This window comes from Trifolium pratense, linkage group LG4 (genome assembly GCF_020283565.1).
Source record: "Trifolium pratense cultivar HEN17-A07 linkage group LG4, ARS_RC_1.1, whole genome shotgun sequence".
Taxonomy (NCBI): domain Eukaryota; kingdom Viridiplantae; phylum Streptophyta; class Magnoliopsida; order Fabales; family Fabaceae; genus Trifolium; species Trifolium pratense.
The window spans coordinates 27344830-27361479 of record NC_060062.1 but is presented as its reverse complement, the minus strand read 5'-3'; the positions used below and the strand labels follow the sequence as shown (position 1 = coordinate 27361479).

The 16650-nt window shown below is 29.1% G+C and overlaps 1 long non-coding RNA gene across 36 annotated transcripts; it reads right to left on the bottom strand.

Moving 5' to 3' along the window:
• Positions 1 to 971: 971 nt before the first annotated feature.
• On the bottom strand, positions 972 to 5765 carry LOC123920122. Of its 36 annotated transcripts, none has more exons than XR_006813487.1 (12): positions 5377 to 5677; positions 4011 to 4278; positions 3532 to 3897; positions 3341 to 3387; positions 3189 to 3238; positions 2951 to 3043; positions 2710 to 2824; positions 2402 to 2516; positions 2254 to 2299; positions 1947 to 2027; positions 1408 to 1551; positions 972 to 1308 (listed from the first exon to the last, which is right to left on the bottom strand). It is a non-coding gene; the product is annotated as an uncharacterized LOC123920122 (long non-coding RNA). The 36 variants fall into 36 exon arrangements; XR_006813472.1 differs by lacking the exon at positions 2951 to 3043 and having other exon boundaries at positions 3499 to 3577; positions 3675 to 3897; positions 4011 to 4163; XR_006813492.1 differs by lacking the exon at positions 2951 to 3043 and having other exon boundaries at positions 1408 to 1463; positions 3341 to 3577; positions 3788 to 3897; positions 4011 to 4163; positions 5377 to 5765.
• Between the last annotated feature and the right edge of the window lie 10885 nt (positions 5766 to 16650).

The following is a 16650-nucleotide window of genomic DNA, read 5'->3' as shown; positions in this document are numbered from 1 at the left end:
TTATTTTTCTAAAATAAAATGCATGGCAAAATTGTACAATTTTAATTTGCGGTTATTCATCCATAAAATCAGGGAAAATAATTAATGTGATTATTTTATGTCTTTACCTATAAATAATGTTTTTTAAACTTATATTTTCTACACCATTTTTGAAAGCTTTCTTTAAACCGCTATTTTCTTTGTTCTTTGTGCTCTTATTTTTTATTCTCATATATTATTTTTCTTGCAAATATATTTTTTCAAATCATCCCTATATATTCTTTGGTGAATATATGACATATATTTTTCATTTTTATTATGATTTTACCGATATGATGTTTTGTACTGGATTTAATCATTCATTATATTTCATTTGCATATGTGTAGAAAAGTTAGGAAAGGAATGGACTAAGAATAAGATGGTTGCAATTGAACTTGATGGATCAATGATATTCTTTTCTTAGAGTGATCAAAATTGATTTGATTTGATTAGGTTAAGATGATTTTTTGTATAAGAGAAGACCAACAACAAAGAGGAGAAAGAGGATATGATTTTCCTACTTTCACTACAAGAAAAATGGCAAGCGGCTGCAGTTCAAATAAGGCATCAGCGTCGGTTATGTCCGTCGCTAAATGACAGTTGCGGCAGTTGAATAAGCGTCGCAGATTGCGGCGTCGCTAGGGTATACAGCGACGGTTCTGACAAACCGTTGGAATAACCGCTGCAAGGACGTTAGCGTCGAGTGCATTGATTCTTGCGACGGTTTTAACCGTCACTGTTTGTAATTATTTTTCCAGTTTTTCCAGCTTTTAGCGTCAGTTTGAACCGCCGCAAATTTGTATTTTTTTTTAATAAAAAAAAAGTTTTTTTTTTTTTTGGTTTCCACAAAAACATTTAAATGCTTTTTTTTTCCACAATTTTTTTTAAATGGTGTATTTAACACTCTTGAATCCGATTAATATCAATATAACAAAATCTAAAACACAAAACATCGCAGACACATTATTTTACTGAACATATCAAGTAATTGATTCTCACAATTCATGTAGAAAATGATACAAGTTTACATCAAAATTGCTTTGAGTTAACACACTAAACATAAAACTATTACATTAAAAAGTGTAGCAAAACAAACAAGATGCTTATAAGCTCTTAGACAACAAAAATCAACTATATAGATCATCTAATTTCACACTTGAATTACTGTTGGTATACCTTGAGATCCAATTCCATAAAAAAAACAGCCCCCAATTCCAAAGCAAGCTTTAATGCTTGTAACCGCGTGTACGTGCACATCATCGTCATATAAACCACCTTCACAATTTGGCCTTCAATTAAATAAAATAGAAACAACCATGAAGAAAAATCATAGAAACTTGACTATAATCATAACGTTCAGAAATTAATTACAACTTTTTAAACCTCACCATGATAAACAATAAGGATAGGCAACTTCCACTACATTAGCACCATGTGCCTTTACCTGAACCATGTCACAGAGAATACGTTCTACATTAGATTGGTGAACTCCAAGCCTCTCACCCTTCAACCCGTGCAACTTAAGTAAGGTGCTTTGGAAGTGTCAAACAGAATAAGTCAATCGTTCACAAAATGACATAAGTTGTGCAGAGAATTTAACACACTAGCCTCTTTAAATTATGCAAACTAATTCAAGTCCATATGCCTCATTTGATACACATTGTTATTTAATAATCAATAGAAACAACTTAAAATAGAACCAAGACACGAATAAAAGATATAGCATAAGCTAACCCCTTATATAGCATTAGTTACACCTATCCAGTGCTACAAAACATATGTGTTCATTAATTAAGCATTTTCCTCCGATAACCAAGCTTAAAGTTCACCAACAATCGAGACCAAATAAATCCATCAACACAAACAAAACTTCAAGGGAACAATCTAAAAAAAATAAATCCAAATAAGTAGTACAAAAAATTGATACCTATGTTATAATTAATGAACTCAATCTCAGTGCCTTCAATTTCCCATCACTTGATTCAATTTGTTGTGAGCACCAACATCACTAAACCAAATTTAAAACTACAACAAATGAGAAGCTATGTATCTTCATCACTGTTTTTAACTAAAAACTAATAACCCAATCTTAATTATCAAAGTATAAATCTCATCCACTTAGAAACAATCTTTCATTCAACAAACTAGACATATACTAGCATACAAAATTAAAAACAAACTACATGTGATTACTATTTTAGGAATCTGAGAACTCAGCAAAGAGGCAATAATACCTGTGATTTTTTCAATCCAGTCCATTTGGTCTAGTGCACTCTTTGTCTGCACAAACAAGCATAATTAATTAAGGAGTGGAAATATAAAGCTTAATCACTGTCTTTATATGGATAAAACATTATGCAAAAATATATTAAAATAACCTACAAAGTGTAGTTCTTTGTCGACTTAAAAGTCCAGAACCAAGCTCCAAACTATTCCTCCGACCAAAATGCCAATAAAAATATGGTTTTAGATAGCATCTTTGAGGCCAAATTCACCACTGAAATGCAAAAAGTTAACAAGAGTCTTAGTATTGAACTCAAATTAGGAATAGCTTCTTGCAGACTGCGCACTTTCTCAGAGACATGTTAAAGCCAAGAGGAAACATTCGCTCAACAAACAAAAATCAATCTATGTTCTTCAATTAATTACTGAAAACTTGACAGTAGGCTTTTCTAAGTTTAAAATCTTACTTGAGCATCAATTGAAGCCTAAATGATGTCTTTTTCAAATACTTTTAATAAACACATTTACACAAGACCAAATGTCTAAAAGCGATTTGGAGGCCATTTCAAAGAACTTTTTGACCTGTAAACAAGTGAAGAAAAACATTACAATACATATACAAAAAGAAAGAGTAAGGTTCTTCTCTTCAAAAGGAAAATCAGAGATAAATGCAGAGTACACAAATGACAAGAAAAAGAAACTCTATACATATATCACCAATGCATCTATATATGTATCTATATCTCGTATCATCAATGCATCTATGTCTCATATCACCAAGGCACTCTGATTTTGTTGAACCTACAAATTGTAGCAACCAAGGTGGCACACTTTGATTATGTCAAACTCGTCGTCAATCCTAATTGACTCATATTGAAGATATGGATAATACTAATCCTAGTAGTATCACAATGGTCCACAACAACTAATGAGTATGATATGTTACCTATGAGTGAAATGGAAAATCCAAATTAGGCTTGTATGACTATGAAGCACCTGATTTCATCACGTCATATATAAGTCTAAGAATCTACAGAAAGTCAAAGAACATGTCTACAATACAACATGTATAACATAAGGGAAGTAGAGGAAACTTACTTTATTGTACAAGTCAAAGCCAACAAGGGACATAACCGCTTCCATGTCTGTAAAACAAAATTAAAAGATATTTATAAGACCAACAAACATCCTCATTATACAGGTATCTATATCCACTGCCTATAAAAAAATGAGATATTTTCCTGGATAATCTTTACATGAAAATGTTTAAATATAACATTTGTTGTCACCCTGCAGTTTACGGAATGGAGTGCCCATATGACTATGTGGAACAAACTGCAAAAAATTGGAAAAGACGATAACAATTTTCTTAGTTTAATCTACTGATTTAAAAATATATAAATTGGAAACAACACACATTGTGCATATTTACTTCTGCAATGTGGTTTACATCCTTTTCCTTTTTACATTCTTTTTTCCCACCCTTTTGTCTCCCCTTACATATACAGTTATCTAGCGAAAAGAAAGAATATGTTATCAATTTACCTTTTGAAAGGTTGCATAAAAGTAAACTAATGAAAGAATTGCACCCGTGACTGTGGATATAACAACTCAATAAGGACATTCAGAGCATGCAAGTGAACAAGATTTACAAACTGCAAAATTAAACAATAAGTTTTGTAATTCATATCCAAAAGAAAAAAAGTGAATACAAAGGAAATTTGATAAAAAATAAGATGTGAAAATATTCAAATAAGAAATGACTTACAACAAAAATGACGACATGGAAGAAGAATTGCCGCAGTTGAAGATTCCAAACACACTTTACAAACATGAGAATTGACATCTCCATTACCAAGATGCTTGAGTTATTTTTCCTTCACGAGGATTGGGTTACTATCAGAGTTAACAATGATTTTACCTGCATTGACAAGACAAGTTCAACATTGTCATCAGATGCATGAATAACTCAAGATTCTCTCAATCCTCTTCTCTCACGATCATGTCTCTGGCCCTTGCTTCCTACTGCCCCTTGGCTACAAACATCATGACCAAAATCATAACAAATTTCTTGTACTAAACTTCGCCGACACTTGACGACAAGCAGTACAGGAACCAAATATAACATTCGCAAGAACCAGATCAACATAATAAAGACTGCATCGAAAACATATATTATGCGGTCAAAAGGTCAATCGATCTCAGACTTTATCCAAAAGACACATTTAACAAACACATAATAAATACATGTTAGCAAGATAACATTCTTGTTGAGATCATCAAACATACTAAATTCATTGGTCCAAGCATCTATGTTTCATCCAAAGCCTCTATGTTTCATCAAGTAAATAGACATGTATACATACACATAAGAGTAAAGAAACAGTAAATTATTCAATAACTAGAAGAGCCTATAAAATCACTCAAGAGTATGTATTCAAACTTACAGCTAACAATAAAACTTTGTCATGTCTCCACCTATAACACTATAACAGTGCCTTAACTCAAAATCAAATCTAGAACTAAGCTTTCTCGTGTAAAACACATTCAAAAATAAAAACTGAGTGATAGCACCAAAATCAAACACAAATGATTCATAAAATAACCAGCAATCACGGTGCCAATTAATTGGAGTCTAAGTTGTGCAAGCCAAAAAAAGAGTAGAATCTGCATAGGAAAATCAACAATAGGAGACAAACTCAAGTTTAATTGAGAAGAAATTTGATGATCTAGGTTCCTAATAAGTGTGCTTTTATATATTTAACACAATTGTTCATTATATAAATTTGATCAATATATTTAATTCAAAAATGATGTGAAATCTGGATCCAATTGAAACAGTAGAAGAATCCAAGAGAATTAACAAACCATCAAAACACTAAAAATCAAACTGTAGAAGAATACAAGAAATTAAACCACTAAACTCAAAAACCCTAAAAATCAAACTGTAGAAGAATCCTAGAAATTAAACGACTAAACTCAAAAACCCTAAAATCAAACTGTAGAAGAATCAAGAAATTAACAAATTATTATTACTCAAAATCATCATAATCAAGTTAACAACAAATTAACGAGATAGTAATCGGAGTTATAGAGAGATACAGCGAGAAAGAGAGAGAGGAAGAGAGAAGAACCTGTGTTGAGAGAGAGCAATCGGAGCTACAGAGGGAAACGTGTGAGTCTTGAAGAGCAATTGATTTTCACTGAGTGAAAGAAGGAAACGTGAAAATAAATTGCGTGCGTGAGTCTTAAAAACAAACGACAATATACATCGTTGAATGAACCGCCGCGCGATACCTAGTAAAACCGCCGAGAGTTACAAACAGCAAAGGCAGTTGAATGAACGCCGCAATAACCGTCGGGATTGACAAGAGCGGCGGCGGTTCCTTTACATGTGCCTCAAATTGACTGTCGGTATCTACATATTTTCTTGTAGTGTTTTTATTTCTTTTTTATCGGTATTTTTTTTATATACACATTATTATGTTATTTTGTATGTTTGTCAAAAAAAAATATTTTGTTTGTATACATTTGATTATTTAGGTGAAAAGTAAAAGAAAAAAGAAGAAGCTGTAGACATGGGAAGGAGATGGAGAAGGCGTGCTCCTGTTGTTTGTTGTTTGTTGTTTGTTGTTTGCGTGTTCTGCTTATTCATTTTTACATTTGATTATTTAGTTTGATATGCATTTAATCAATATTGTTGATTATTTTTTGTTCACATGTATTTTGCTTACATAATTTATTGAATACATTTATTGCCATTTTTTATATAAATATTTTGTGCCAATATATTATAGTAGCACCTTTTACATTATGATTTTCGTGAAATTTATATTTTTAGTCATATATTAATATGAAGACCTATTAATTTATAATTTTTATGGAATTTAAATTGTTAGTCATATATATATATATATATTAATAAAATACTTTTTTTTTTAAATTTTGACTTTTTTGTTTTTTTTAAGGAATATATGACCTTTATTGTTGTTGATTTATATGAGGACTATATATTTATATTCATATATTAATATATTAATACGAGAATCTATTTTTATTTTATAATTTATATTTATAATTTATATGGGCATGTATTTTTTAACATGTATTATTTTGGGCTATATTACCTGGCGGTCGAACCAAAAATTTTGGGATGAAAATTACTGATATGGAAGCAACGTATCAAATAATCACATTATTTTTAAAATCGTTATCTTCAAAGTAGGAATTTCTGAATTTAGTATGTTGATTTCATATATTAAGTCGCTATTAGTGTCGAATTCTAACTTTGAGGTAAAGTTTGTAAAGCGACAAACAAATATGGTTGCTAACTCCCTGGCTAGAGCGGCCTATTCCATGACTAGTCGCCGTATTTTCGAGTCGATTCCTGGTTGTATTGATAACCTTTTGTTAAATGAAATGAATTAAGTTTTCTCTTGTCAAAAAAAAATATCAACCAAAAATACATGTCATTGACATTATAGTGTAGAGAAATAATCGAATCTATAATATGTAAAAAGTCAGACCTATTTACCTTTCTCTTTCTTCAAAATACTGGCCTCTCAGCAACTCTGCTCTCTCTTTCATTTGGCCATCAATGTCATTATTGCATTTACTCATTAAAAAATCAATTGTCCTAATAATTCAATATCATTCTCCTCAATTCAAATTCAAATTTGATGCATTAAAAGATATTTTATTCAAGGAAACTACAATTCAAAGGAATTCAAAGAATGCAATCACTGTTTTAGCAATATTATTATGAATATTATTATATTGGTCAACTACAATTAAAGCATCTCTCCAATCTTCTCTCATATCATCAATACGTAATAGTTAGTAAACTAAAATAAAATGAAATTTTTTGTCAAAAAAAAATTAATTTGTTTATAAATATTTATATAAATCAACAAAATTATTTTGTATTATTTTATGTATGTGGAGAAATAAAAATTATATAGCATTACTGCATTAATAAAACTTTTTGTTTTAAGCTTATTTTTTATTTTTGCACTTACCAAAAAACAAAGGAATATTTTTCTTTAGCAATATTAAAATCATGTACAATATTTCACAAAAAAAAAACCATGTATCTTTTTTTTTCGGTCAAGAAAAACCATGTATATTATATTATAAAAGAAATAAAAGGAATAAAAGAAATATGTCAAAAAAAAAGGGATAAAAGGAATATGTCAAATTCATTACGAATGAAGTAATTAGCCTTTATTAGTTTATTAGCTTTAACATTTTCCCTTACCATTTATATCTGATGACCCACAAATCACGATCAATTAAATATTGAATAGTTAATATATTTTTTATTGTGTTATTTCCATTGTGTCCCTCTTAACCTTATTTTGCTATAAATTCAGCAATTCTCCATCCCCTTTGAAGATAAAGAGGACTTTCTTATTTGGAACCACACTACTTCTGGTGAGTTGACCATGAAAGATGCTTATCAATTTTTCTCTAATCCTGGTCCTACTGCTAGCTGGTCCAAAACCATATGGAATATTGCTATCCCTCCTTCTAAATCCTTCTTGGTGTGGAGGCTTTTTCATCACAAAATGCCAACCGATGATGCTTTATCAGCTAGAGGTTTTTATCTAACCTCTATGTGCAGCTTATGTAAAAAGCAAAGTGAATCCTCTTTGCATTTGTTTTTACAATGTCCTTTTGCTTTGTCTATTTGGCATTGGTTGGCCTCTATAATTAATCAACGGCTTGATTTGAGTTCATACACATCCATTTTGAACATAACCAGTGCTGGATGGAACCCTCAGTGCAGAATCACAATAACTGCTGCAGTTATAAACATCTTCAATAGTATTTGGCAAAGCATGAATAACTTAAGGTTCAAAAATATTAAGCAAAACTTGACTTCTATCATATCTCAAATCATTGCTTCAGTTTCTTTAACTAGTAATTGCTCTACTTTGTCTTCTAACTCATCTATTACTAATTTTAGTATCTTGAAATTTTTTAAAATCAATATACATCATGTTAGGCCCCCTAAGATCATTGAGGTTTTGTGGCAACCACCTATGTTTGGTTGGTATAAATGTAACACAGATGGAGCTTCATTGGATAATCCTGGTATTGCTGCTTGTTCTGGTATTTTTAGAAACCATGGTGAAATGGTTAGTTGTTTTTCCAAGCATTTGGGGTTGGCTAATGCTTTGTTTGCGGAAGCAATGGGGGTCATTCTTGCTATTGAACATGCATATGCTCAGAATTGGTCTCATCTTTGGATATAAAGTGATTCTAAACTAGTCTCCTTGGCCTTTAAATCTCCGAATATCATTCCTTGGAAACTAAAGAACAGATGGATGAACTGTATATACATGACTAGAAACATGAGCTTCATTATATCTCACATCTATAGGAAGGGCAATCATTGTGCAGACAAGCTTGCTAATCTCGGGTTATCTTTGCAAGGTTTCACATGGTGGACATCTGCTCCAGTTGAAATTAGGGAAGATTTAACTAGAAATAGGTTAGGTTTTCCTTATTTTAGATGTTGCTAGCTAGTTGTTTTGTTTCCTTTGTTGAGGGTTTAGGCTTGGTCCCCCCTCTTTTGTATCCCACTTTTTATTTTTATCTATGATATTTGAAGTTTAAAAAAAAAAAATTGTAAACATTTGTCACAAAATATTTATCTTACTTTATTGAATTTCATTTTTTCTTCATGCTTCTTAATTCTATCTATATTGATTTTTTGTGTGTTATTTTTTTGTTTTTTCTCTCTTTCTGTGGAGTTTGTTTGTTTATTTGATCTTTTATTAGAATTTTCAAAGTTTCAGGTTAAAATCGATCAATGACCGACATGATAACGGAATGTGTAACCAAAAAGTATGCAACGGAAGATCTATCATAGGGTAATTGATAATAGTTTAGTGTGAATTAAACTATTATATGCATTAGTCATTAAGATCCAATATATTTTTATTTTTGTTTCAGCTACATGATCCTGAGTTACTCTATTTTTTTCTTCACCTCTTTTGTGTAAATGTATATGAGCATTTTCTTCTGCCTATATTTTATGGCTTATTTGTACTAATTTTTATGACAATGGAATACTATATGGACCTTTTTTTTTACTCTGAATACTATATGGACTTATTTATGAATATTATCTAAAATACTAAAATTGTTTTTATTGTATATTGCAGATACAGGATCCGGTGAAAAGATGAGATGTTATACCATATATATCAAAATTGATATGTGGCTGAAAAATATTTTTATTTTGTTTTGGTACTTCTACGTATTAATTTGATTATATCACTTAAAATAGTACTATCTATTAATATATTATTTGAGACCTATTTTACAAGGTCTGATGTACACATGGCATCATGAAAACTAGGGATGGTAATGGGTAGGGTATGGGTAGGGTACTATAATACCCATCCCCATACCCGCGGATTGAAAAAATACTCGTACCCATTCCCATACCCGCGTGGGTAACAACTTTTGCCCCCGTCCCCATACCCTATGGGTACCTAGGTACCCATACCCGTACCCGTTACCCGCATTTTTACTAAAATTAAATTGATCAATTATAAAATATCATATAATTTTAATAGAATTAAAAAAATTTCAAATATTTTAATATTGACTAATGGAAATTATAAACAAAATTATTACTAACTTTATGTTAAAGTTCATATTTATGTTAAATATTCACATTATTTTTATATTATGTTATAAATAAACATTTTTATTAAAAATATGTAATAGTTTAGTAGAGTTGTATTGTTTTAAATTGATTTACATATATTATAATATAATAATATAAATAAAATAAATAAATATATATTATGCGGGTATGGGGCGGGGTGGGTACTAAGGTACCCGTACCCGCACCCATACCCGTTCATTTTTGCGGGTAATTACCCATGTTGGAACAAAATTGATTTAAAAATGTTTGCCCCTAAATCTATTAAGGTTTTGATGATAACAAAGTATTAATGTACAATTGGAAGGACTAAAAATTTATTTTAAGTATGCAGAACTTAGCTTCAGACAAGCTCTGAAGAAAGCTCAGAAGACAAGTCCTCAGAAGTTCGCAAGAACTCAGAAGATAAGAATCTTCAGAAGTTACTTACATCAGAGGATGAAGATATCGGAACTTTCTATAGTCTGAAGTGAATCATCTCTGAGGAATATTTTGAATAGAGTGAAGATTTGAATTTGAAGGTCAACTCTCCTACCAATGAAGAAAAGGACCTCTCAACCTTGATCAGAACAGCTACTTGCATTTTGTCTGTCCACAATGGAGAACGTGAGTTATCAGACTTATTAGCTGAATAAGGAAAGTCTTCTCTGCACATGGTCAAAGTGTCTGAAACTCTTACTCTGTTTTGGAAACAACCAAACTACATCAGACAAGTTGCTTGAAGACAAAAGGATATCTTCATCAACGGTCATCTTTGCAACGACTCTTTCTTAGTCCTATATATACTAGAAGAATCCAGTTGCAAAGTAATTAACAATCTTACACGCGCTCGAACAAACTCTGATTTGCGAATACAAGCTCTGAACCTCTGAACTAGTGTTTTTAACTCTTAGTCCAAATACTTTGTACTCATTGTATTTGCTTATTAAGGTTCTCTTAAGAGCAGTTGTATTCTTTCAACAACTTTATTATCTCTGTTATTTGAGAAGTCTTAAGCTTGTGTGCTTAAGTGAGAAGTCTTAAGCTTGTGTGCTTGAGCATTGTTGTGAAGTCTCTTGCTTGTGTGCTTGAGCATTTGTAATCTTGTGTGATTATAGTGAAATCCCTTGGAAGAGCAAGGGGACTGGACTACTCTCGTTTTGTGAGAGGAACCAGTATAAATTGCTTGTGTGTTTTCTCTCTCTCTCTCTCTCTCTCTCTCTCTCTCTCTCTCTCTCTCTCTCTCTTATCTCGTTGTATTTGTATTACTTATCCACTGCTGTTGTAGTTAAGTTAAGAACTTTGAAAAAGTTTTAACTTGGCTAAAACACAATTCAACCCCCCTTCTTGTGTTTTCACACCTTCAACCCATACTCGTACCCGTACCCAAAATGCGGGTTTTTACCCTACCCGTTGTGGGTAATTTTTGCGGGTACTCTCTGGGTATGGGTCAAATTGCCATCCCTAATGAAAACGATTCTCTTTTCATGTGATTTTGACAATTAATTCTCATATTAAAATTAATTTTCATATTAAAGTAGATCAAAGGATTCTATATTTGTTAAATCACCATGCCTTGGCAATGGTAAATTAGTCAACAATTTGAAATCATTTAAGGCAACAAATCGATGAATTTAACGTGAAAACATAAATTTGTGCCAAACTCAAATTAAGTTTTTATGACAATTGCCAATTTTACGTATTTTGAATTTGAAACACAAACATTGTACGAAAACATATATTTCTACTTATGTATTAATACGACTTTTTTTATTTATAATTTATACTTCTTTTTTTTTTTTACAACTTTTATAATTTATACTTAGATCTATATTTTTACTCATATATTAATATGAAGACCTATTTATTTTATAATTTTTACGGGATCTATATTTTTAGTCATATATTAATAGGGAGAATACATTTTTAATTTCAACTGGAGCCTATATTTCTGCTTAAATATTAATATAGGAATTATTTTTTTTTTGTTATTTATATTGTAGTCTATATTTCTATTTCTATTCATATATTGATACACAGACTTTTTTTAATTCATGTCAATCTCAAGTAAATATAAGTTTTTTCGGTTTAAATTAAAATATATTATTTATAATTCAATATAACTCTACAAATTCATTTTTACACGTGCTTAGCATTATCAGAAATTAGAAACTTTTGTAGAAATAAGTTAGCATTAAAAACGTGTTTTATATGAATGCGTTAATAAATGTATACGATCACAATTAGCATTAAAATAATTAAGGTATAGTATCACTTATGGAAATTATGTTGTACTTTAAAATACAACGGTTGTCTATGCGCCGTATCCATCTACATTTTTTTTGAAGAAGCTAAATTAGCCCACCCAAATTGGCGCAAGAGAGAATCGAACCTCAGACCTCAAAAGGAGTACACTCTCAGGTCTCAAGCCAATACCAATGCACCAACCCAAGTGGGTTGTATCCATCTACATTATCTACATCTTTTATATTATAAGCTTGTATACACAAGCAAATCCTAAACCCTAATTTGTTTTTCCTGTTTTCCCTCCATTTTATCTTGCAATTTTTATTAAAAAATAATATAATTTTGTCTTGACTAGGATTTGAACCCGCAATCCTTTGGTGCAAGGCAATATTTTCAACCACTATGGCAAGTATACCAATTGTGATTAAAATTATGTGCAATAATTGATAAGCACCATCAATTTTAAAAGTATACCATATCAAAATTATTGTTGACTATATTATTCATCACAAAATATTTTTATGTCTTTCCTGATCAATGATTTTTTTTTCTACCGGATCATAAATTTAGAAAATAATTATCATGTGAGATTTGGAAAGTTATTATCACGTGTAATTTGGAAAGTTATTATCAAACTTAATTCTGCTAAATCAATTTTTTTTGCAATACAACCAAACACAACCATAGTCATGTCACTAATTACATTCATTATTTTGATTTTAACATTGCAGATTTAATATTAACCGATGATCAATTGATACAATATGCACTAGCAGACCAATTGTGATTTAAATTATGTCCACAAAGTGTTAAGCTCCATCAACTTTCATAGGAAATATTTCATACGACAATTAAGCACCATCAATTTTCATTGCACAATTTAAACAATTAAAAACCGATAATCTCTTATATTATAAGCTTGCTAACATAAGCTAACCCTAAACCTAATTTTTTTCCCCTCTCATTTTCTCTTTCTTTTTATTGCAGCTTTATATTAAAAAAATACAGATTTGTCATCGAACCTGCATCCCTTACTTACAATAAAACCTTTCAACCGCTAAAACATGTGCTTCAATTATGAAAGAATTTAGGAATCCTAATATGTTATCTCTGTTTTCAATAAATTTGAACGACGAAATTAATCACAATTTTTATTTATTTATGGATGTCTACTTATGTTTATGTTCTTGATCATGTTTTTAATTTTTTTTAACCTTTAATTATCATCAATTTTTTAACCTTTAGTTATCAGCAATTTTTTTTAATAAGTAAACAAAACGATGGGGGTCCAAAATTATTTAAAATATATATAAAATATAAAATAAGCACATAAAACAAATATAGAATAATTAGTCCATGAAATTCCCAATACTACTCTTATTGAAAATGCTCTTAGAATTTTTGTATTTTATTTTTTATTGTTACCTATTACACTTAATTAGACCCATGCACCGCATGGGTCAAAGTTCTAGTTATATAAAAAAAATACAAACGTGTTGACTCTATTCATTTTTTTTTTTTTGATAATCGTGTTGACTCTATTCATAATTTGTGGTCATAATTAAGGCAACGGTTTAATTTTTTATTCAATCAAATTAATTCATGATTTATTATTACCTTTTAATTTATTATTTTACATCTATAAATAGTATGTTTCTAATAGAGCTACACAAAATTTCAACATTGGTCGGTATTTTCTTCCTCCTATATTCAAGTTCTTCTTCTTGCTCTTTTACTTCACGTATTAATAATTCCATTTTTTTAACTATTTTAATGTTTTGGTTTATTTATTTATTTATTTATTTTTGAATAGTATTCATTTTGGTTATTGTTTGGTTTCATTACACGAATAATCTAATTAATCTTGTGATTTGTATTTTTTTTAGTATTGTTAATAATAATTTTGTCATTTTTATTGATTTGTAGATAAGAAAACATAACTTTTTCTAAATCCTTCTACTTTTCTCATTTTCTATTTGATTTGCTTAGCAAAAGAAGGATACGAGATTGCGATGAAGTATTGAATGAGTTGAATTAGTGAAACATAAATTACCCTATACTTTTTTATTGTACAGGTAGTTATGCTATTCTATTTTAATGTCACTGTCTTATTATAACGGAGGCTTTTATTTTTCTCTTCTTTCATTTTACAAAAATCTAGTCTCTTCAAGGATTACTCATCCATATGAGGCTCATCAGTAGAAAGAGAAAAAAAAATTATATTCAAATTCATTGAACAAGACTATGTATTTTTTTTTGCTTGAAAACTTATTTTGTATTTCTAAATATGATACTCCATGGTGTATCGAGTGGTGGGAGGAATAAAATAAGAATCCTATCTATTTTCTTGGTTCTTTATATTTTTATTTGTGTTCTTATTTTTTATTTTTATCCTCATATATTATTTTTCATGCAACATATCTTTTCAAATCATGCTTATATAGTTTTAGGTGAAACATATATTTTCTATCGGTAACTACTCCCAATTTTTTTCACTTTTTATTATGAATTTGTCAATATGATGTTTTATATTGGATTTAATCATTTATTATATTTTATTTGCATATGTATAGAGAGGCTAAGAAAGGAATGAATTAAGACCAAGATGGTTGTGATTGAACTTTACGGATAATGATATTCTTTTCTTATAGTGGAAAAAATTGATTTGATTTGATTAGGTTAAGATTATTTTATGTATTAATTTTTTATTTATTTAGAGAAGACCAATAATAAAGAGGAGAAAGAGAATATAACTTTTCTACTTTTTATTTATTTATTTGTTATAATTTTTTATCGTGGTTATATAATTTTATTTTAAAACTTTTATACGGGATTTTATACTTTTATTCATATATTCTTCATACATGGACCTATCTTTTTGTATTTTTTATGGGGACCGTGTTCTTCTTTTTTTTTTTTTTGTTATTTACATATGACATATTTTTGTTGTTGATGTATATGACTATATATTTATATTTTTATATTAATACGGGAACCTATTTTTATTTATGTGAGACTTTTGCATGTGTATTATTTAGGGGATATACTTACCTGCGGTCGAACTCTGAATTATCAAAGAATTCTTCCCCTGTGAACAAGATGGTTAATACCTAAAAAATATATTAATATAGGGATTGTATGTTTGTTCATATATTAACACTGAGACATATTTTTTATTTATAATTTATACGAGGTTCTATATTTATTATATTCGGATGATATTGATGTGAAAATTAATTAATATAAAATATATTTCGATAATTTCTGAGACATATTTTAACACTGAGACATATTTTGTTTCATATTTATTTTACTATCGAATTTAACTTTTTTTGTTTGTTTGAGGGGCTTTTTTTTTTTTAAATTGTACACAAGAGTCTATATTTTTACATTGTGATTTACACGGGAACTACATTTATATTTATATATTAATATGGTATCATATGTTTTTTTTTGTTGACTAATACAGGATCCTATTATTTTTTTATGTTATATTTTTTCATTCTTTTTATTTGAAAATTATGAAAATTAAAATATTAAAATTTTATTTTTTGTAGTCTCATTTTACCCGTGCTTGGCACGAGTCCGGATACTAGTAATATTGTAATGTCATATACACTACATAACTACATAAATATAAAGATATGATTGTGTAATAAATTGATTCCATATTTGTTAAGAGCACAATGATTGTTTTGTTTATTTTGTTTTTGACGTGTATTATATAAAAAATATAAAATAAAATTATGTGTTTACAAAAAATTCACGAAGTTTAGTTTTAAAAAAAATTAGTAACATTTGTTCTATAAGGTGAATTTTTCGGTACACGTATTGTGTGGACGTGTACCGGTACGCTGTTGAAGTGACAAACATTTAATGCATATTTTATTTTTTTATTAAGTTTTCTATTTTAAACACTACTTTTTAATATTTGTAAATGTATCCTTCACATTAATATAATCATCAATCAGGTTCCACAATAAATCAAAGCATATCAAATCTTTCAACCTAGTTTTTTTTAACAAGATTTAAATATTTTAATCCTTCAATATTTTCACCGTTTGATTAAATTCATGGGTCATATAAAATGTGTATCCTTTATGTATCCTTGGATTTTTTTTTGAATAATTTTTTTAATATTATTAGTTTATAAAGTTTAATATTTATTTATCATTTTTTTTGTTTACATATTTATTTATCGTTTAACCGTATATTTACTTTTTTTACAAAAAAAAAAAATTATAATTTTTAATATGTGTATATATTTTATTGTAATACTATTAATTTTTAGTGGTTCGTAATATTTTATAGGGTTAAATAAGTTTTTAGCCTCTGCAAATTTATTAAATTTAATTTTTCATCTTCATAATAAAATATCATATTTTTATCCCTACTAAATTTTTATGCATGCAATTATAGTGATGTTGTTAAGTTGATGTGTATTTATGATTATTTTGCAAATATAGAACATTATAAGAAGTTTTTCCAAAAATAAGGAGCT